This window comes from Dicentrarchus labrax, unplaced genomic scaffold, assembly GCF_905237075.1.
Source record: "Dicentrarchus labrax unplaced genomic scaffold, dlabrax2021, whole genome shotgun sequence".
NCBI classification, from domain to species: Eukaryota; Metazoa; Chordata; class Actinopteri; family Moronidae; genus Dicentrarchus; species Dicentrarchus labrax.
The window spans coordinates 13,455,625-13,467,663 of NW_026136706.1; the positions used below are offsets into that span (position 1 = coordinate 13,455,625).

At 42.7% G+C, this 12,039-nt stretch overlaps 1 protein-coding gene across 4 annotated transcripts in view; it reads left to right on the forward strand.

Annotated features, from left to right (window-relative positions):
* The first annotated feature begins 31 nt into the window (after positions 1 to 31).
* LOC127365747 (protein FAM126B) overlaps positions 32 to 12,039 on the forward strand; it is a 39,672-nt gene continuing 27,664 nt past the window's right edge. The window contains exon 1 of one of the 4 annotated variants that reach the window (XM_051404167.1): positions 32 to 387. The gene's annotated coding sequence lies outside the window, so the exon portion shown is untranslated. The other 3 variants (XM_051404170.1, XM_051404169.1, XM_051404168.1) reach the window with 3 other exon arrangements.

Genomic DNA, 12,039 nt, shown 5'->3' on the forward strand with positions numbered 1-12,039 from the left:
GAGCCTCTTGAGGAGCCACTGGGTTAACGCTGAAGGTTGGTGGTGAGTTTTCCCACAGCCGTGAAGGCACCAGTGCTGCTCCCCCTGCAGGCCGCCGGAGTGTTTCTCTTCCCAAAGAGCTCCGAGTTCCGCTCAGGCTGACCAATCGTGTCCCGCTGTGGTTCAGCACCATTGCAGTGTGGAGAGATCGTACGGAGGTGCTGTGCTCACACAGGCACACTCAGAGAGAGAGAGAGAGAGAGAGAGAGGGATCGTTTGGAGGAAAAGATACTCGACCTGGGTGACCGTTCCGGGGCAAAAAAACCCAAAAACCCACCACCTACCCCCCTACACTTCCCCCCTGTTACAGTCCCCGCTTGACATTGCCGTCACCAGCTTCAGTCGGGGGTGAGTACTTCAATGTTAGCTGGCAAAACATTCAGAATTTTTTGTAGGTAGTCGCAGTCAAGGGCTGCTGGTGGTGACTTGGAAACCTCCTCAGCACTGTGGATGTAAACCGAGGAGGCTTTCAGCGGTAGCGAAGGGATTGAAGGAGGAGGAGGAGGAGGAGGGAGAGAGAGAGAGAGAGCTGGCCAGTGTCTTTAGCTTTTTGGGGGTGACCAACACAGCAGATGCTTCGGCTTCGGCGTCGGAGCCAGGCATTTCGTTTCGGCCTGGTCACGACTGGTGGGGGGGAAACAACAAGGATGAGGATGCCCGCCGGCTGCTGGCTGTAACGGGGCACGCTAGCGGCATTGTACGCGGAGCTAAGGTGGCTAACGTTGACGGTACAGGTTCAAGCTGTCGTGGCAGCGGCGGCGGTGTTAGCTGGTTAGCTTAGTTAACTTAACTGGTTAACATAATCAGCTGCGTAGAAACGTGTAGGTTACACGTTAGATAGCTTAATGTGGCTGTCACTTAATGTATGGATATTTACTCTATATTCATTTGAAGTTGAACTCGCTATTAAAACGCTGCAGCTTGTTTGTTCAAGCGTTTTATTTTGAAAGTTGTAAGCGGAAGTGTCCGTTTTGCACCCTTTGTAGGCTTTGTGTTTAACTTTATTTAATGCTAAAAGCAGCACTAACACATGAGGGTTGGGTCTGTTCAGTAAAGCTTGCCTCAGAGGAGCTGCTGTGGAGTTAAAAGCACTGTAATGTAAAGGGAGTTCACTCTCTGAATAGCCTCTGCTGTATGGTGAGTTATGTATAGCCAGTTAGTGACTTCTTATTTCTCTCTGGTGTGTAGTTGTAGTCATCCTACCATCATGTCTGAGTTTGCATCATCACATATGTGTCCATGTTTCAGTTGTGTTGGATTTGGTAAAAATAACAGGAGAGGTTTTAATTCACAGTCGTGTCGGTAAACAGAGGTGAGAGTGCAGACAGTGTTTGGCGATGAAGCTTTTCACCCAGAAACTTTTCATCTTGGTAGCTGTTTTCAACCACAGTGCAGAATTCGGCTGAGACAAGATCTGTATTTTATGTCAGACCAGTCAAGTGCTCAAAGTTACCAGCAACCAACACTTGTCACGACACCAACATCACTAATTCATTCCTCTCTGCTCTGCCAAGCCAAGCTTATTTCTGCCAAGTTGCTTTCTAGTTGATGTTTCAATGTTGACGCGCCGCTGTTTATCTGTACGTTAAATGAAATGCTGCTTGGAGTGATATTGGACATGCTAAGTCAACTACCCCTCAAATAATGGCGCTGTGGGCAAAGATGTAGAGCTGAAGATCCAGATAATTCCATGCCATCTGCTACTTATCCTCACATCATCATCATCATCCTCCTCTTCTTGCCTCCTTTCCGTGCTCTATCTCTGCCACCATGTGTTTTGGGACTAGGCTATCATCAGAGCTGCGGCCTATTTTTGACCGAAACTCCATTTACCCACTTAATCTGTGTCTCTGTCTGCTGGAGTCGAGTTTCTTCTATTGCTCAGTGTTACAAATGGCAGCTTGTGCAGTCTCCGTGTCTTTGATGAGCAGAAGGCAGTAAAAAAAGTATCAGATCATATTGTGCAGTTGGTGAATTCACTTATCAAAGAGTATACTGTAGTTGCGGGGCATTTGCAGCAGATGTGAGCTTATTGAAGACAGATCTAAACCAAAACAAATCTAACCGTAACTGTATCTAGCCCCAGAGTGTGTTGCCTCCCTCCCACCTATGGTGATGCACATGCCTAGGGGATCAAAGCTGTAATTAGCCTGCCATGGATTAACAGTGGGGACTATTTTCCACTGTACTCGCTCCCACAGAGCCTGAGGATCACACAGGCAGCCAGCCCCCCCTTGCCCTTCCTCTTCTTCCAGTTCCAAACATCCAGCATTTCTTAAATTGATTATAGTATTTTCCTTTGTTTGTTGTCATTCGGCATCCAAATCGGTTGTTGATGTGCATACAAGTCGGCAGTGGAGTCAGTCTTGGGAGTCAGCTGGATATGTAGTTGGCATGCAGAGAGTGGTGCTGCTGACTCACCGCACTGCCAGGTATGAGGTCTGTCTGTGTGCTGGTTGTCTCCATGATGTACAGTACGTCTTCCACCCCCCCGCGCGCTCAGAGCCTTGTCTCTCTGTCAGCCAAACATGAGTTCATACTGTTCCTCTGGGGGCTCTAAAGAGGTGGAGCAGCATAATGTGTGTACTCTCTTATTTGTAAACGAATCAGTGCTTTCAAAATGGATTGCAACAATGTTTAGGATTCACAAGATGTATTGCCTAAGCTATTACCGTACAGGCAATTTGGCAAAATGCAATGCACATCAGGAGGGTGACTGATGTTTGTTGACAAACAATAAACTATATGATTAATCAACAATTCACTACAGTTGTAGTTGTGTTACTGAAGTTGTAGGATTTAGCCGCTGTATTCTGAGTCAGTCTTACAGAAAGTGTGTAACAAACTGTAGAATTCACATTTTAAAACAGATACATGCACGTGTGTGCTATCCTATCGGAACATTCAAAAGTAACCAAAAGTAGCCATAACTTGATAAAAAGCCAGAAGCAAAACATTTTCAGGATTACTGTGTGGAAAAGGATGGATGCACCACTGCCACAACTTACTGTATTTAAGATCGTCTCAATATTGGCTACTGAAGTTTTAGTTAAAATTAGCGAATTACAATGGGGAATCCAATCCTTTTAGAAACCACCCCTGTTTGTTGCCAGTGTATTAATAACTTCTCTAAGGAGAACACATTGTGGTAGATTGTACGAAGTCTTTGTCAAACGATTTTAAAACAATCTCAGATTATGTTTGGAAAGTGGCTTATGCTGCTGAACTCTCCGGCCGTTATCAGAGCGCTGGTTCGCTGGACGTGTGTGAATGTTTTGATTGGGTTAGATTAACTGTATTATCCCTACGGGGAAAATTGCTGGTTCCCATAGAAGTGTTGAAAGGCTTTGTCATTTTTCTGCTGTGCAGTGTGACCGGTTGATTTCAAGCGTGCCACAGACTTTCACCTCCTTCAGTTCATTTCAGCAAGTGCAATGTTTGCAATCCTCTATTATTAATACAGTGCTGTGTTGGCAGATCAGGTGGTTAACCTTATGCACCATTCTGCTTTGGACACGGTGAATAGCTAACTTGCAGCATGTATTTTAGCCTGGTTTAAATCTGATACACTGTTGATAATAAACAGAGAAAAGCAATTATTGCTATTGATACATACATCAAGCTACAATTGTTCAATTTTGAATATGATGATATTGATATTGTATGGTAAATTACAGATGTTAATATATCAGGATGTACAGTGAGGGCAGTTTTGAAATGGAGGGTAGGGCTGAAACTAATCATCATTTTATCCATCCATCATCATGGTTTCTGTAAATTATTTCCCCAATTCTTTGATTAGTTGTTTAGACTATAAATTGTCAGACAATTGTGAAAAATGTCTATCAGAATTATGGCCAAAAAAAGAAAATCTTGGAGGCTAAAATATGTTATGAAACATAGAGCTTAATGTGCAAGATGGTTGAGCAATAATGATTTTTTAAAAACATCCCCACTTGCAAGGCTGTCATGATTTAAAAATACCAATCTCACAGTCTTTGGCTATCATTATTAGCTTCAATTATTTACAGAGCAGAAATGTCTAGTTTCATAATCGGTTTCCAAAAATAGAGAGCAAAACTGAGACTCAGACAGCTAGCTTGCTAGCATTAGCTACCCGACAGGGACAGACTGAATCCAACAAACACAACGTTAAATTCACGATGAGACAACCAGCGCCAGCCAACCACCTGGAGTCACGACAGTACCGTAAACTGCAACAGCCAGGTGTACAAATGGTACAAATAGTGTGTAGTGACTATAAGTAAGTTTGTGCATTATGTAACAACTAATTTCACTCAACAGTTTACACATAGTGCAAAAGCAAAAATTCTCTGACCAGCCCTTTTTCTGACCAGGAGTATGAACCCCCAAAGTATTCAGTAATAGAAAAGCAGCAGATTCTCACTTGAGAAGCTGGAGCCTGTGAATGTGTGACTGCTGCTGTGTAGTAGTGACCCAGAGGTCAAATAGAGAGATAGTTGCACACTGGGACCAAACTCAACTGAAAGACTGTGTGGAAGAAATAGATTTAAGAGCCTCTTGACATTTTTAAAACAATTTTAGAAAGAAATTACCACATAAAGTACGTTGAAAAAGTCTAACACCATTCATGTTCTTCTTTAAGACCGTTCCCCACCAAAAGCCACACCTGCATCGAGCAGTTTGACCACAAAGCTCATTCAACATGCGAATGGCAGCTCTTTAACAAAACATGATATATCCTGCCGTTGACCTGAGCATAATTTGCATGAGACTGAACTGCACCTGAACTCTCCCACTGTTGCACTGGGTGTCAAAGTGTAATGCGTGTTTGAAGGGGGAAAAGCTCTGTATCATTAATAGTGGCAGTATGCACGGTTTATTTAAGCCAAGATAATAGGTCATCATCCTCTCAGAGCCACTGTTCTCTGCTGGGCTTTACCTCCCCGTAGATCAGCTCTCTGCTCAGCTTGCTGGTCACGACTCAGCGCCTGTCTGAAGTTGAACCGATGCCAAAGCCTGGTTGATTCCAGGAGCCTTTGAATTATTGCCAGTTATTTGTTGTTGCAATATGATAGAAAAGACTTGGAAGGAAAGTGGGGGCTTTTTGCTGAAGCAAGCTGTGAGAGATGTTTACTGGAGGATAAGGCACCTGTTAACAAACGTGTTCCCTTACAGTTAGTGAGCCCGAGTTAACTAATGCTGCCAGTGTACGTAGCATTGTTTGGGAGTAACAGGATGAAGGATTTCTGATATTATGCAATCCAATTGATCAAATATAGACAGTCAAAATCCTTCAAGGAACAGTTTGTATTGCAATTAAATTTTTTTAGGTGTCTAGGTCCTGAAAATACTTAAAGGGACTGAATGTTTCATTGGCAAGCCAAAGTCTGGCCATGGTTCAAAGGATAATTCTTATTAACTTGGCTACAGTTGCTAGCAGAGCTCAGTCATTTCTTTGCATCTGCTGCAGTGGGAAAGATGGGGCCAAAATGTAGCCCACAATATTGTTGTTTTTCATACTGTATGAAACAATTCGATTTAACAACTATTATGAGTCTCTGGGGTGGGAGGAAGTTGAGAGGCCAGTAGATTTTCTTGGTATTCAGCACTTCAGCAGGTCCCCTAGCTTCTGAGATGATAGTGTAGTGATGCGCCCACTCTCCTCTGTTTTCCCCCTTGTTTATCCTTTGGTCATGCAGGCTGTGATCTTAGGCCTGTGGGCTGTGCGGTGCTCTTGGCATGTCACGAAAGCTCAAGGTGGCCTATTGTTTGAGGACTACTGAGCAGCTTATGTGGCGGTGCAGCATTTTCCTCAGTTTCTCTGGAGTAAAGTTAAATGCTTTAGCTGCTCCGCCACACACCATGCTCACAATGCCAGCAGCTGTGCTAAATACTGTGGAATTAGTGGTCATGTGTCTGTAGCTTGAACTGTCAGTGAACTTGCGACTGCCCAAGCTGTCATAAAAAACAGTCCCCTCCGCCTCAAGGCTCTTGTTTTACATGCTTTATTTGGTACACCTGTACAATCTAATCCGGTACCGTACAGTTACCCTGCTGTACATTGGTGGAGCTTGGTAACAGACGAGTATGACGAGAACAGAAGTGTTGCTTAAAGGACCAGCGTGTAGCGGTGTAGTTGCAGCAACCCCCTCGCTTCACCCTCACCTTCCAAGTGCGAAGGCTGCGAAATGCAACACCTGGTGGACTTCATGGAGGCGACCCGTGGCTCGTTGGTAACAAAAACACAACAATTCTTATTTTCAGATAAGATATGTATTATTTTTCCATTTCTACCAATAGATCCTCCTAAATGTTACACACTGGACCTTTAACTCCTGTGTTATTCTTTGAGGGTGTTGCTACTGATGGTGTTACATTGGACAGAATAAAGGTGTTTGTAATGTTGGTTTTACCATTTGGTATATACACAAGGGGAACAGAATAATAGACAATACCTTTCAGTATAATGCAAAAATGCACGAAAACACTCGACCTGCTACTTTGGAAATGGGACCACAGTAGATAGATAGTGTTATTTTTCCTTTTGTAAGTAAAACCAAGGCTTGTCAGGACACTACAACCATCCCACTTGCAGTCTATAGAAGAACTGGCTTATTATGATACTGTTGTTTGAAAATGATAAGTCATTCTTCTCAAACTAAATGCTTGAAGTGTAGCAAATGCCTTCGGCTTTTAGTCAAGTTGTTCCTCCTCGATCTCAGTGCTGCTAATATGTGTAGGTGAGGTTAATGTGGGACACTCTGGAGGGCCTCGTGTGTGTGTGTGTGTGTGTGTGTGTGTGTGTGTGTGTGTGTGTGTGTGTGTGTGTGTGTGTGTGTGTGTGTGTGTGTGTGTGTGTGTGTGTCCTATATGTAGTGAACATTTGCATCGAAAGCATTTGTATGCCACAGTTTGTGGAACAGAGAGGGAGGAGGCAGGATGCTGTTGGCATTCACCTGTGCTGTTGTGTGTTGTGGCTCACCCTGTCTAATTGGTGGAACTGTGTGTGTGTGTGTGTGTGTGTGTGTGTGTGTGTGTGTGTGTGTGTGTGTGTGTACTTAGTTGCAACACGGGCCCATCCCAACACGTCTGGCCCTGCAGCTGCAGCAGAGCTAATTTTAGCCCAGGATGTGCGTACGCCTCAGTTCCCCTAGCCTGGCCTATGAGAGCTGAGGAGAGGATGGGGGAGAAAGAATAGCCAATCTTTCACTCTCTCTTTTCTCTCCTCTCCTCTGTGCACCCATCTTTCTTTCCTTTTTTTTCTTCTTTCTGTATTATTGCCTGTAGTATGTATTTTTACCCAAATAAGTTTTTTGTGTGTCCTCGGGGCAGCACTATTGATTTACACAGGAACATATTGACCGTAGTCACTGTTGCCTGGCTGTTTGTGACCTTTACTCACCAAAAGTCCTTGTCTCTGCCAATTGGCGTCTCACTGAGGTGTGTACCCGTTTGCCTCCCTATCTTCAAAACTATAAATAGACATCATGTTGTATAAAAAGCCAGAACAATACGGGGTAATTTTCCAGTGCTGTATTTGCTATTAATAAACCCTATTCTATTCTGGTGCAGACAGCCTACTCCACTGGTGAGTGGCTGGTTCTTGTTACGATTGAGAGAGGCACGGGATGAAGATTACAGCCGACTGGTTCACTGTGGTCAGGTATTAGAGTTAATCCCTCTACCTAGGGAAAGTGTCTGGATAAAGAGCGTGCGTGTGTGTGTCTAGTGCATGTGTGTGTATGTTTAATGAAGAATGGCCACCTGCAAACATAGATGCACTCAAGAGGATGAGCAAAATTCCCTCGTGACTGTTAAATCAAATGTGCTAGAGGAATATTTTGGCAGAGAGGAGACAAAATTAGTGCATGCACATGTGTGCTTTTGTGCTCATTGGGATTATTCAATGTGTTTTTGTGCAAATCAGCAGACTGAAACAAAACATGGCCATGAACCTGCCCCAAATTCTTGTAAACCTGATTTTTAAGCTTCTGTAGACTCACCTTAGTTCAATCATTAACTTATATTTTCTGATTAAATTGACCTAATTTAGACAGTAAAATGTCAGATCTCACAATATTTGCATGTGCTGTATGAGAACCATATTACAGTATTAAAAAAGCAAGAAAAATCTTTTAAGTCTTGTAATGGCATGCATCATCCACCCTGCTTAAGTGTCTTTACCTTCTGGCCAGTATGTGACCCTGTGACCTTCCTGTTGAAGAGGTTAAACACAAAGAAAATTTCCCAACAGGAATTGGGCCTGAATACATTGTCACGCCGTCATTGTTGGATATTTAGTTTGTCATGTGTCACAGTGAGCAAACTTGAGGGAAGAAGGACCACGTCAGAAGTGGCACAAACAGAACAGAGCTTGCTCAAGCTCAATAATTCATGGCTGACTGAGCTAAGCTGACCTTGAAAAATCCCCTGTGTTGGACTGTTGAAACCTGGCACTGCTCATTTAGGACAGAGAGGAGAAGTTGAGACAGACAGATACAAACCAACATAAGCAGTACATTTGCACATTTGCTGTCTCCCTTTTGGTAAGGTGTTTTTTTTTTTTCTTCACTTCATTTGTTTATCTGCCAACATTGGCATTTTTCATTATTGCTGTACTTCACAGGTACTCTTTATTTGACTTTGGTTATATTTTGAACCTTTTACCAGGTTTGAGGTCACATGTGAGAGAGAGACACATGTACCGCTACTGTGACTTGCTGTTTCACAGTAAGAAAAGGGAAGCAGCCTGATTTTATTGTGAAAAAAAACTTCCCAGACATAATTGACGAAACTATGGAAAAAAACCCTAACACATTCCCACCTACTATCTTCTGTCTTGTGCTGTTTTATGGCTATAAAGAAGTGGATCTTGACTAACCAACACTGTTATAGCCTGGACTGATTTTCATTCAGCTTTACATTTATTGTTAGTTGGTATGTCAGAAAATGTGAATAACGGCAACAAGCACAGGCCTGGCTGAAGTGACAGTGGCTGATATCAGATTAGTTTTGACTTCTCTCATTTCATCTTATCTCATGCGTGACACTTTGTCAAAATTCAGTCTGATCATTTAAATAATGGTGTGTGTATATCAGTTTTGATTACAAAGTGTTGTGGAGTTGGCGGTTGCAGTTGAACCTTAGAAACCAAAATCTAAAAACACGAAACCTTTCAGCTGTAGTGCAGATTAGATGAACTGTAGACGCGATCATACGACCATCTTTTGCATAAGTGTTAAGGACATTTCTTTACCTTACATGCTGAGAAGTGTTGCATCCAGTAATCACACCCTGGCTAATGCTGCTGCAGCATTTGCATTTGTTACAACAATGCCACACCATAGTTATTTGTCTTACAAATACGTTTTGCCCTGCTTTGATGGATGTTGTCGACACACACTGGCAGACTCGACGCATGTGGGTAAAGTTGTTAAGTTTCCCATACACTTGTAAGTGACTTTGCAGGGAAATAAAATGACTGTTTCCTTTACATCACGTAGCAGCTGCAGCAGTATTCACTAGAAAACCCCTTTGTAATGTGATACCCAAATGAGTGTTGACTAATACAAGCTCAGTGTTGATTGATTCGTCTTCGATGACACAAGTAAGGGTAGTTTCCATTGTAGCTCATAACTAGGACAGACCAGCAACGTAAATGTCTCCTCTTGTCTGGCTTGTGGTTCCCTTTACTTTTGCAGGGCTGTAACCTTGTGTTTGTTTACACTGGTTTAATGAGTCACTTAGTCACGGATACTCGTATGATTCATCTGTCTGCAATGACTGATGGGTATCGTTAGGCGCTTGAGGGAGGACACCATTTAGTACTCACTTGAAATAAGACTCCAGCTACTAAGAGGATATGGTTTTATGTCGTGTATTGTTGCCAATGTGTCACCTGTTTGAAAAATGTTCTTTTATTGGCTTAATCATCGTCATACTTGAGCCTGCCACCTAATTTATTGTTCAGTCAGGCCCCCCAACTAAAGAGGTTTGTTTATGCTCGACGGTAAGGTAAACACATAGAGCACACACACAGAACAGCAGTGTGGGATTAGCATACAAGCTGTCTGTCAAAGAACTGACTTGATTAGCATGCTTGTAGTGTTTGTTTATAAAATTGCACAGCATGCCGATTAGCATGCTGCAGCTGTGGTTAGTCCTATATGTCCTGGGAGCCGGCAGAGGACTGGCTAGGTTGAAAGTGGAGTCGTGGCAAACAGACACACACGGTCTTGCCCCCAACACTCAAGATGTTAATCTTCTGTTGTTGTTGTTTTGGATTTTAGCACTGACTTGACCAATTGTGTGAAGGGGTTTTCATTTACCAGCTTAGCTAACAAACACTGTACTTGTTGAGTCATGAGACCGTAGAGGTTCCAGGCTCTAATATGAAAACAGTCTCAGTCAGAGTGTGAATAGTGAGCAGTTCCTTCCCCTCCGTCATAAGTGCAGTTAGAACAACACGTAGCACTCCATATCCGCCTGACTGCGCTGCTCAATGGGCCCCTTTCCAGTTATGTATTAAGCAATGGCAGTGTGAAATGTTCCACCAGTTTAGCCCCACAAGATACGAATAAACCTATGTTGTGTAGAGACCGAGAGAGGAAAACTTGTGCGCTGTGATGGATTCAATATCTGTTGTGAATCTTTTGTTTAATTTTGTGCCCTGTTTATTAAAAAAATTCAAACCCCGTCCTTGCTGCAGAAAGACATTCATGGTCCTCAGACGGTGACTCCTACTGAGTTTGGTAATCCCCTGACTTATCCTCTAGCTCGACCATGAGGTTGACATGTTTGGGTTTTAGTGAGATATTTTAACATTTAGATGGATTTTCAATTAAATTTGATGGGTAGGCTGATAGGCTGGATCATCTGCTGGCAGGCTGGTCAGTGTGGCTGCTGTGGAACAATGTTAGCGTTCCTCCTTGTGAGATTTGAGGTCAAAAAGTATCATGCTTAACCGTAAACCTACATTTCCTCAGTCACCATTATCTTTTCTTAATGTTAACACACATTTTTTTCCATCCTGAATGACAGCTAATCTAATCTAAAACCGTTGCTGGTTGGTGTTAAACATATATTAAGTTATAATGTATAGAATAATGCAGTTAAATGACCTCTCTTCTGACATGCTGTACCCTTCATCACATTCTGAAATCTGCAACATAACCCAAAGTATTTTCTGTTTTATTTATTCATCGAAAGTTCTTCTAAAACATGATACTGTCTCAGATAACTAAGTATATTAGATTGTCATGTGCCTGGAATAATGGAAATATATCTTTCTTTTGTTTTGATATCAGCGTTATATATCGGCCGCCCTGCTCTCTAAATATTGGCATCGGCATGTTAAAAAAAAACCATATTGCTTGACCACTAACAAATACACTCAGTTGCCAGTTTATTAGGTCCACCTAGCTGAAACAAATGCAGTCTTAATACAGCAGCAATACATCTTACATTCATGAAGGGTTTTGTTGAAATTGTTTTAAGGGGGTGATGATTCTGCGGTTTGCTGTGTTTTACTGAGTGAAGTTTAAGGATTACTTCTAGCTTTAGATTCTATTTTTCACAGAAGAACATATTGCGTGTCAACTGCTCTGTCTTGAAACTAAACTTGTTGGCTTTGTGTTAACCTTGTGCAGCACTGAGCGGTGTGTTTAGCAATGTCATTGTGATTTGGGGTTTGAAGTGCCGTAAACAGGATGGGTTGGCACTCTCCTATTCCCTTGTGAGCTCCGCCACAGGACAATGAGCAGGTCCTGCATAGAGGAAGAGCGCTTGAAGGAAAGTTTGCTTGTTGTGATTTGCCAGGCCTCGTTAGGTGTATGACATATTTAGCTAACAGTGACGGCTGGCTGGAGAGCACTGTGGTTACGAGACATGCAAACACTGGGATGAGAAGGTTGAAGTGGGGAGGAATTGCCCCGTTGTCCCAATGTACAGTTCCAGTTAATTATGCATCGTTGTAACCACAAGGGAGAACTGAATTGTCATTTTTTGTTATTCCTT